Source organism: Anser anser (genome assembly GCF_964211835.1).
Source record: "Anser anser genome assembly, chromosome: 2".
Classification (NCBI taxonomy): domain Eukaryota; kingdom Metazoa; phylum Chordata; class Aves; order Anseriformes; family Anatidae; genus Anser; species Anser anser.
The window spans coordinates 59,824,227-59,833,755 of NC_139721.1; the positions used below are offsets into that span (position 1 = coordinate 59,824,227).

The 9,529-nt window shown below is 41.2% G+C and overlaps 1 long non-coding RNA gene across 1 annotated transcript; it reads left to right on the forward strand.

The window, feature by feature from the left end:
• The first annotated feature begins 942 nt into the window (after positions 1 to 942).
• Positions 943 to 8,578, forward strand: LOC310893566. The gene is made up of 3 exons (XR_014579098.1): positions 943 to 1,027; positions 2,856 to 3,020; positions 5,201 to 8,578. It is a non-coding gene; the product is annotated as an uncharacterized lncRNA (long non-coding RNA).
• The last annotated feature ends 951 nt before the right edge of the window (positions 8,579 to 9,529 follow it).

Below are 9,529 nucleotides of genomic sequence, written 5' to 3' on the forward strand. Positions count from 1 at the left end.
TAAATCAGAGTGCAAGGTTTCTCAACAGCTGTAATGTAAAATTATAACGTGGTCTGTGTACAGTTTTCCTGAATAGCTAATACATGTATGATTACTTAATGGTTGGAAGAAATTCAGATTTAATGCTTTAACCTTTTAACTGTAACAGAATTTAAAACACTTCATGAATTCCAATAGAAGGAAACACCACCAACTTTAGTGATCATATTTTTAGGAGATTTCTGTGCAGTTGAATCTATACTGGCATTTGTTTCCACATTAGTATTATAGTACTGTCTGCATGAAAATTAAGCAAATAGCTCTCTGCACTATGGATATCAAAAGCTCATTTAGAAAAAGATGAAGCAGTACTTTTGGTAGACAGCACTGAAAGGTGCTAAGGTACTACAGGGAGACTGAAGCATGGCAATTGCTGAAGGTGTAGAACTGGAAAAGCCATTCCCCAGTTTCACGGGGACTTAGGCTTGCCACATTTTGAAAGTGTTAAAAATTCTAAGAATCATAGAATCATTTAGGTTGGAAAAAAACCCTTAAGGTCATCAACTCTAACCCTCACCTAGCACTATCAAGTCCACCATTAAACCATGTCTACATCCTAGTCCACATGTCTATTAAATACCTCCAGGGATGGTTACTCCACTGCTTCCCTGTGCAGCCTGTTCCAATGCCTAACAACCTTTTCCATGAATAAATTCTTCCTAATATCTAAATGCTCTGATATAACCTATGAAGACAAATTGATTACACATGTTCTGTCTCAAACTGCAACTTTGAAAAGTGGATTTTACAGAAAGACCAGGTTATACCATGTGATTAATTGTGTTTTCCTGTGTCTGCTCAGATGCATCTCTATCACCACAGGTGTCAGCTAATGCAGGGCACCAGCTGTTCCAGAAATCGTTTCCACCCTCATGCCTGTGACTCTGGGCTGCCCAACTGGCAGCTCTGTCCAGAGCAGTGCTCCCTGAAAGCACCAGGTCCCTGTCCCTGAGGTAAAGTATATGCAGGAACAAGCTCAGACCTGCAGGTAAGGCTGCACACAAACACATAAACGTAAGGCTGGACACAAACACATAGACTGGCACGAACACTGGCATGAGCTCAGCAGAGTACTTCCTCTTTGTCATGAGAGATGGCAGCAATGGAACTGTCAAATTCTTCTGAAACTGGTGTTTCCTGGTAAAAACCTGTTCTCTTTCAGAGCTTTACCTTCAAGTTTTGCACTTCAGCACTTCAGTTTCTGCCCAGTGATTTAATCAGATATTTTTATTCTTTTGTGGACTGTCATATTAAATCAGTTTGGAACATGTTAGTATGTTTTTATTAGGAGCTGAAAACAGTCTAATAAAATTTTAGAGACATTTTCTTTACCTGGTCTTGCTTTAATCCATGTAAACTGTATTCCTCCACTTCTTCCCATGTTCCCATGTGTGCGTTATGTTATTGAATTATTATTATTATTTTTTTTAATATCTCTCCCTCCCTCCCTCCCTCCCTCCCTCTCTCTCTCTCTCTCTCTCTCTCTCCCATCAGCAATTGACCTAAGGCTTGACAGTCATTTTTCTCCCTCTTTTCAGTCCTACATTATGAAAGCTAAAATTATAACCAATAAAACTTCTGGGGAACATGGGAAAAAAAGCTAATAGTGTTTGCATAGGTTCCCACATCCCTGTCAGAAGCAATTATTAATATCATGATGTATAAGTGTTATAAATTATACATCACAATAAGGATTGTCTATGTTCCCTTGTTTAGTAAATTGTTTATATGTTTTTGATGATTTTTATCACTCTAGCCTGGGATCACTGCCTGATAAATTTACTTCTTGTGCCACAGGGGAACATATGACAGCTTGTTCATCATTGAAAACAGTGTGTCAATAACAATATCCGAATGACAAAAACATGTAATTTTTTTCCTCTTCTGTTTTTCTCATGACTCAGTTTCCTTCTTCTTTAGCCAGATTCAGGCTTGTGGGTTCAGTTTTCTTTCTAGAAAACTGTATTTTCCTTAAGATATTATTATGATGCTGTGTATATGCAGAAAATGATTTCTATTCCTAAACTCTGTAGTATTCAAACTTTTGTGATTTGTGGGCCACATTATATTTGACAATGGAATGTACAATGCCAATTTGTTGAGTTTAAAGTATCTGATAACAGGCTTGGTCTTTTCACATTATTCAGAAATAATATGAGTCCCCTTGAAAAGGCTTTTAGAAATTTGTGGGCCACTGAACTATGAGTTTAGAAGCAGTGTGGCAAGATTAAGCCCCCCAAAGTTCTTATTACTCTCTGTAGTCCTGCAAAGGTCAAGCTGTCCTTTGGGTTCCCATTCTGGCCTTAATGTGAAAGAAAGACACCAATTAAAATAATTTTTTAGGAATGTGAGGCAGAATCAAGCAGTAAAATGATATGAAGTGTAGTGGGAATACTGAGATTCTGATGATATAGAAGTGGAAAAAGATGATGTGTTAATGAGGTAGAAGGGAGAGCTGTGAAGTGGTTTGATTTTAATATTTCCTAAAAGTGCTCAAATAATTTAATTACATGAAAATCTGTGGCGTTACTTTGTAAGACGTTCATGTGGAAAAAAAAAAAAAAAAAAAAAAAAAAAAAAAAAAGGAGACCCTAAAGGTTCAAACATAAGAATGAATGACTCTTTTTATTTTTAATACCTTATAGTTCTAAGCCCACTTTTTTCATAATAGGAGGTAAAAACTGAATAGGTTTAGTGAACTAATGGCTTCTCAGCATCTGGTATACAGATGCTGAGAATTGTTTCTGTAGATTGTTCTGGACTCTCAAAATTCTGTGTATCTTGGCCTTACGTGATGATTAACTCCTTCCTTTCAGCTGAAGAAGGTCTTCAGCAATCTTGGAGGATCACATGGTGAAGAATATTTTCACTTATCCAGAGCAGTGTTAGCCAACAGGACTAAGAAGCAGGACAGGAAGGCAGCAGGCAGACTGCAAAACAGACTGTGCAAAGACTGCAGAGAGATCCCTGGAAAATGGCAGGTGTGTCAATGATAAAAATTTAAAGAGAAAATGTTGTTGGGTGACTGAAGCTAACAAACATAAAATCAAAAATATGTCAGTCTTAACAAAATAATAATGAAAAGAAAGACAGTTGAAAGAAAAAAAAAAAGACAATAAAACAGAACAGAGCCTGTAAAGCTGAATTACCTTCAATACAGGGAAAACGAAAATAAAGTAAGAGACATAGGTGGTACAGTGATTTAGACAAAACTGAGAAATAGATAACCAGTGGAGAAATACACCCACCTGAAACCATAAATAAGTACCTGTAAAATCATGTAAGAAACACAGGATAAGATAAGCTTGGACAATTTCTCAGTACCTCTTTACCTTGATTTAGTACATCATCTTTATTGAGAAAAGTTTTAAAATATAAATTATATTTCTAAAATTGACATCTACATATATCTATTGATGTTAATAACTTTCTTTGACATCTGTCATATACTTGTATTTATATCTACTATGTACATTTTTGAGAATATTTTCAACGTATTTCTTTTATCATTTGATTATATTTTGACAATTTTTTTTTATTCCAAATGAGAGTTTATAATAGAAACATACAGCATACGAAAAAGGAAATACAAGATCTGAAGATGTCAAATTTGGATTAAGTTGTCTTTATGAAGTGTTGTGTTTTAACCCTGCAGGCAGTTAAGCACCACACAGCTGTTTGCTCACTCCCCCATCAGAGGGAAGGGGGAGAGTATTGAGAAAAAAAAGTAAAACTCATGGGTTGAGATAAAGACAGCTTAATAGGACAGAATAGGAAGGGAAAATAATAACAACAACAACAACAATAATAATATGCAAAACAAGTGATGCACAGTGCAATTGCACACCACCAGCTGACCAATGCCCAGCCAGTCTCTGAGCAGTGGCTGCCTCTCCCTGTCCAACTCCCCACAATTTTTATTATTCTCCATGACATCATATGGAATCATATGAAATATTGTTTTGGTTAATTTGGATCAACTGTCCTGGTTGTGTCCCGTCCCATCTTCACGTGCACCGCCAGCCTCCTTGCTGTTAGGGCAGTATGAGAAGCTGAAAAGTCCTTGACCTAGTCAGCAAGAACTAAAAAACTGGTGTATTATCAACATTATTTTTCTCCTAAATCCAAAACATGGCACATATCAGACACTATGAAGAAAATTAACTCAGCCAAAAGCAGGACATAAAAGCAATGATACGTTATGTATGACTCAATCAATTACAAATGCTGAACAGTTGAAGATACTAAACATGAAGTGCATCTTTAATAACATTAATAGCCATAATAATGACAACAATGCCTATTTTCCAATGTATGGGCACTTTCATGAGTGCATATCAATGTATATATCAATATTCACATACTTCACTCTCACCTATAAAACCAAATTTCAAGACACAAGGAATTTTTAAATACACCTCCAAAAAGAAACTAAAGAAAATATATAATTTTATAAATTACACTTTTAAACCTAAACTGAGAACTTGATTGCATTATTTGTAGGTGTCATTAGTAAACGAAATTTCCTAATAGACAAATACTGTCATCTAGGCATTTTTACATTTCTGACAAGCATACATTAGTTTTGCCATGACATTTTTGATGATATCCATGTTAGATTACTGTGCTAGGCTGATGTAGTGCATTTTGTAAGCTACATGTTACATGCCATCAGTAGTTTATTACCGTGTTACCTTTATAAAGATTTTTGACTTATTGTCTTGGCCTCAGCAAATATCTGTCTTCAAATTTTGTTGACCTTTATTCCTTAGCTGTGAAGAAAGCTTATTTTCAGTATAATGAGCATAATAGCCACTAAATTTTAGAAAAAGCAGTCGTGACTGGATATAAGGTGTAGAGAAGCTGTCTATCAGTATGATCTCCAGTGTTGGTCCAATCCTCCTGATCAGAAAGCTGTGCAAAGTAAGCCATGCTTCTGTTCTGGCCTGTGAGCCTGAATTTCCTTCACTAGAAAACAAAGATGTAGGAATTAGGAATAATGTATACCTAGATGAGGATTTATAGTGCTGTCATTGTTCTGGAGTCCCGCCCGCATGTATTCTTTGATCTGGAAGTGGTCTTTGGTCCACTAGGTATTAGAGAGTCTTTGAGTCCCATATGAAATATTTCTTTGATGTAATAAAACCTTTCATTTTTCTAGGATGACTTTGCTCTAGGATGAAAAGTGAGGAACAGCTTTCTGAGTATGTGAGAAGATAGTTACCCATCCTACAAGTTATGTGCTGCTGCATTTTGATATTTTTGTTCATATGATAAAGGCATCCATGTTGATCTGTTCTTGAAATAAAATCAGTATTTCACAGGAAAGGAAATGTCTTAAAATTCAGTTTACAATTAGATCAGTTCATTTAAAATGATCCAACATCATTTTAAGTGACAGACCAGAATTCTTTTAAGTTACCCTGGCATAAAAGAATATCTCTAAATCAATTTCACGGCACAACTTCAATGAATTACCTTTATTAATATATATATATATATATATATGTATCACAGAATCACAGAATTGTAGGGGTTAGAAGGGACCTCTAAAGATCATTGGGTCCAACCCCCCTGCCAAAGCAGGTTCCTTAGAGCAGGCTGCCCAGGTAGGCGTCCAGACGGGCCTTGAATATCTCCAGAGAAGGAGACTCCACAACTTCCCTGGGCAGCCTGTTCCAGTGCTCTGTCACCCTCACTATGAAGAAGTTCTTTCTCGTGTTGGTGTGGAACTTCCTGTGCTCCATCTTGTGGCCATTGCCCCTTGTCCTGTCCCCACAAACCACTGAAAAGAAGTTGGCCAAATCCCTCTGTCTCCCACACCTCAGGTATTTATACACATTGATGAGATCCCCTCTCAGTCTTCTTTTCTCCAGGATGAACAGACCCAGGTCTCTCAGCCTTTCTTCATAGGGAAGATGCTCCAGGCCCCGTATCATCTTTGTGGCCCTCCGCTAGACTCTTTCCAGGAGATCCCTGTCTTTTTTTGTACCGGGGAGCCCAGAGCAGGACACAGAACTCCAGGTGAGGCCTGACCAGGGCAGAGTAGAGGGGGAGGATCACCTCCCTTGACCAGCTGGCCACGCTCCTTTTAATGCATGCCAGGATTCCATTAGCCTTCTTGGCCACCAGGGCACACTGCTGGCTCATGCTCAACCTGTCGTCCACCAGGACCCCCAGATCCTTCTCCTCAGAGCTCCTCTCCAGCAAGTCATGTCCCCCCCAGCCTGTACTGACACATGCGGTTGTTCCTTCCCAGGTGCAGGACTCTACACTTGCTCTTGTTAAACCTCATTTGGTTTCTTCCTGCCCATCTCTCCAGCCGGTCCAGGTCCTGCTGAATTGCAGCACAGCCTTCTGGTGTGTCAGCCACTCCTCCCAGCTTTCTGTCATCGGCGTACTTGCTGAGGGCAGACGCTATTCCCTCATCAAGGTCATCGATGAAGATGTTGGACAAGACCGGACCCAGCACCGACCTCTGGGGAACACCGCTAGTCACAGGTCTCCAGCCGGACTCTGCGCCACCAGTCACCACCCTCTGAGCTCAGCCAGTCAGCCAGTTCTCAGCCCACCTTACTGTCCACTCCTCTATCCCACACTGTCTCAGCTTTGTTATCAGGATGTCGTGGGAGACAGTATCAAAAGCCTCGCTAAAGTCAAGGTAGATGACATCCACTGCTCTCCCCATCTACCCAGCTGGTGATGCCATCACAGAAGGCAACGAGGTTGGTCGAGCACTACTTCCCCTTGGTGAATCCATGCTGACTACTCCTCATAACATTCTTCTCTTCCAATTGCTTGGAGATGGCATCCAGAACAAGCTGTTCCAACACTTTTCCAGGGACAGAGGTGAGACTGACTGGCCTGTAGTTTCCCGGATCCTCCTTCTTGCCCTTCTTGAAGACTGGAGTGACATTGGCTATCCTCCAGTCTTCAGGCACCTCTCCTGTTCTCCAGGATCTTTCAAAGATGATAGAGAGCGGTTCGGCGATCACCTCTGCCAACTCCCTTAGCACACATGGATGCATCCCATCGGGACCCATGGATTTGTGTGTGTTGAGCCCACTCAGACGCTCCTGAACCACTCCCTCATCAACCAGGGGGGAGCCCTCCATTTCCCAGACCCTTTTTCCTCCCGCCAGGGTCGAGGAGTCACGAGGGGGTAGTCCTTGAAGCAAAGACAGCATTCAGTATCTCCGCCTTCGTGGTGTCTCCCATTACCAGGACACCCCCCTCATTCAGCAAGGGACCCACATTATCCCTAGTCTTCCTTTTACTGTTTACATACTTAAAAAAACCCTTCTTGTTATCCTTTATCTCTTTTGCAAGCCTCGTCTCTAGGTGGGCCTTAGCCGTCGCATCCCTGCAGGCCCTGACAACACTTCTGTACTCCTCCCAAGAGGACAGGACCGTTTTCCACATTTCATAGACCTTCCTCTTCCTTTTGATCTTATTAATGAGCTCCTTGCTCATCCATGCAGGTTTCCCGCCCCCCTTTCCTGATTTCCTGCTCTTAGGGATGCACCGATCCTGAGCTTGGAAGAAGTGCTGTTTAAATGTTGCCCAGCTCTCACAAGCACCCTTGTCTTCTAGCAACCTAGCCCATGAGATACCCCCAAGCAGGTCCTGGAAGAGGTCGAAGTTGGCTCTCCGAAAGTCCAGGGTAGCAATCCTGCTTTTAGCCTTACTTCTTCCACCAAGTTCCTTCTTGAACTCCACCATCTCATGGTCGCTGCATCCCAAGCTGCCCCCAACCTTCACATCCCTAACAAGCCCATCCCTGTTGGTAAGGACAAGGTCCAGAAGCAAGCCCCACCTCGCCGGCTCCTCCACCATCTGCATCAGAAAATTATCTTCAAGGCTTTGTGGGAACCGTTTGGACTGCGCGTGCCTGGCCGAGTTGCTTACCCAACAGATGTCTGGATAATTGAAGTCCCCCATGAGAATCAGCGCCCGGGATCATGAGGCTACTATCAGCTGCTTGTAGAAGGCCATTGACCTCCTCCTCCTGATCTGGTGACCTGTAGTACACCCCCACAACAGTGTCCCCCATACCAGCCCACCCCTTAATTCTCACCCACAAGCTCTCCACTTGTCCTTCACCCTCCCCCAGGTGGAGCTGGGTACACCCTAATTGCTCCCTCACATAAAGGGCAACCCCACCCCCTCTCTTCCCCAGCCTGTCTTTCCTAAAAAGGACATAGCCCTCCATGACAGTGTTCCAGTCATGCGAGCTGTCCCACCACGTCTCTGTGATTGTAACGAGATTGTGGCCCTGCGACCGAACACAGATCTCGAGCTCATCCTGTTATTTTCCCATGTTCTGCGCATTGGTATACAGGCACTTTAGGGAAGCAGCAGGTGCAGTTACCCCTGGAGGGATGCAAGAAGAAGATTCCGGATGGGGTATTGGTATCATTACCTTCTCTGAGGAGCCCTCGGACAATCCTATGGGAAAACTCAGAGGTTTTTCCCTACTATCTTCAACAGTGACAACAGTGACAACTTCCCCCAGCCCTTCTCTGTCACTTTTAGCTCCCCTCCCTTCCCCTGTCAAACCTAGTTTAAAGCCCTGGTAAAAAAAAAAAATATATATATATATATATATAAATATATATATATATATATTTATATATATATATATAGAGAGAGAGAGAGAGAGAGAGAGAGAGAGAGAGAGAGATCTTAAGCAAAAGCATCAGAGAATAGTTCCAGAGAATACTTATCACAAAGCAGAATTCTTGTTTAATTTACTATAAATATGTATAAATACATGCCAAGTCCATTCCTTCAATATGAAACCAAGATAGAATCTGGACCATAATATTGTCTTACTGCAAATGAAATAGTTAAGCATAAAACAACCATTGCACAAATAGAAAGGCTGATCTGGACCTAAACCTAAACGAAAATTCTTAATTCAGTACACCACTAAGAATTTCACGATTATTAGCCTGAATGTTGAAAATTATTATCAACTTAGTCTCCATGTCTTTAAAAAGGGGAATATTTCAAACACAATTTTTAAAGTGTTACGCTTTTATAGAGAAAGGTTCATGATGATGGAGAAGGACTCTACTTTGGTAGATAATGATAGGACAAGGGGGGATGGTCTTAAAATAAAAGAGCAGAGATTTAGATTAGACTTTAGGATGAAATTCTTCACTCAGAGGGTAGGGAGGCACTAGAACAGGTTGCCTAGAGAAGCTGTGGATGCCCCATCTCTGGAGGTGTTCAAAGCCAGGTGGAATGGGGCCTTGGCCAGCCTGATCTAGTGGGTGGCATCCCTGTCTAGGGCAGGGGGGTTGGAATTAAATCTCTTTTAAGGATTCCTTAAGATCCCTTCCAACCCAAGCTGTTCTATGATTCTATGATTCTATGGTATTGATCTATGTGTTTAGCTCTATATTTCTCTTCGAGAGGCTTTTTCTTTGATGTGGAGTCTCAAATCTGTCAGTTTACCATCACAATTGGAATTTTGGGGTGTAGA